The sequence below is a fragment of the Myotis brandtii genome, unplaced genomic scaffold (assembly GCF_000412655.1).
Source record: "Myotis brandtii unplaced genomic scaffold, ASM41265v1 scaffold73, whole genome shotgun sequence".
Classification (NCBI taxonomy): domain Eukaryota; kingdom Metazoa; phylum Chordata; class Mammalia; order Chiroptera; family Vespertilionidae; genus Myotis; species Myotis brandtii.
The window spans coordinates 555,376-556,594 of record NW_005370886.1 but is presented as its reverse complement, the minus strand read 5'-3'; positions in this window follow the sequence as shown (position 1 = coordinate 556,594).

Here is a 1,219-nt window from a genome sequence, read left to right as displayed (position 1 = left end):
GCAACCAAGGTATATGCCCTTGACCGGAATCGAACCTGGGACCCTTGAGTCCGCAGGCTGATGCTCTATCCACTGAGCCAAACCGGTTAGGGCAATTAATTCCCTTTTAATGTGCACGAATTTTGTGCACCGGGCTACTAGTAATAATAATAAAAAGAAAGTTCAGCATAGGAAAAGAGAAAGAGCACATAGAAACAGAGAATGTTCAGGTCCATTGTGGGCAAGAACAATTGAGGGAATCCATCAGGTGACAATACATAGAAATATAGAAGCAGGTTTGTAGCAAATATACACCCCTGAACTGCAAGCCTTTGAAGGGCAGCCAATTATTGCCCCCCTTCCCCTTGAGGGGAGTCTGAATCTACTTATAATAAATTTTCCACACTTTTGCTTAAATCTTCTGGTACACGGAGCTCATTCTTTGGTGTCTTGAAACAGGACCCTGGAAAATAAAACTTGGCTCACCATTTTGGTTATCAGGATCACTGGTTCAAATGGTAGTTCCACATTTAAATTTTTGAGGAAACTCCATACTGTTTTCCACAGAGGCTGCACCAGTCTGCATTCCTACCAGCAGTGTACTAGAATCCTTTTCACCACATCCTAGCTAACACTTGTTATTTGTTGATTTGTGGATGATAGCCATTCTGACAGGTTTGAGGTGATAACTCATAGTCATTTTAATTTGCATCTCTCACATGATTAGTGACTTTTACCATTTTTTCATATCTCTTGGCCATCTGTATATCCACTTTGGAGAAGTATCTATTTAGGTCCTCTGCCCATTTTTTTAATTCAATTTTTTGTCTTACTTTTGTTAAGTTGTATGAGTTCCTTATATATTTTGGAAATTAACCCCTTATTGGATATATCATTGGCAAATATGTTCTCCCATGCAGTGGGCTTCCTTTTCATTTTGTTAATGATTTCTGTTGCTGTGAAGAAGCTTTTTATATTGATGTAGTCCCATTTGTTTATTTTCTCCTTAGTTTCCATTGTCCTGGGCGATGTATTAGTAAACATATTGCTACAAGAGATGTCTGAGATTTTGCTGCCTGTGGTTTCTTCTATGATTTTTATGGTTTCACGACTTACATTTAAGTCTTTTATCCATTTTCAGTTTATTTTGTTTGTGGTGAAAGTTGGAAGCTTATTTTCTTTTTCTTTTCTTTTCTTTTCTTTCTTTTTTTTTTTTTTTTTTTTTTTTTCATTACCTTTT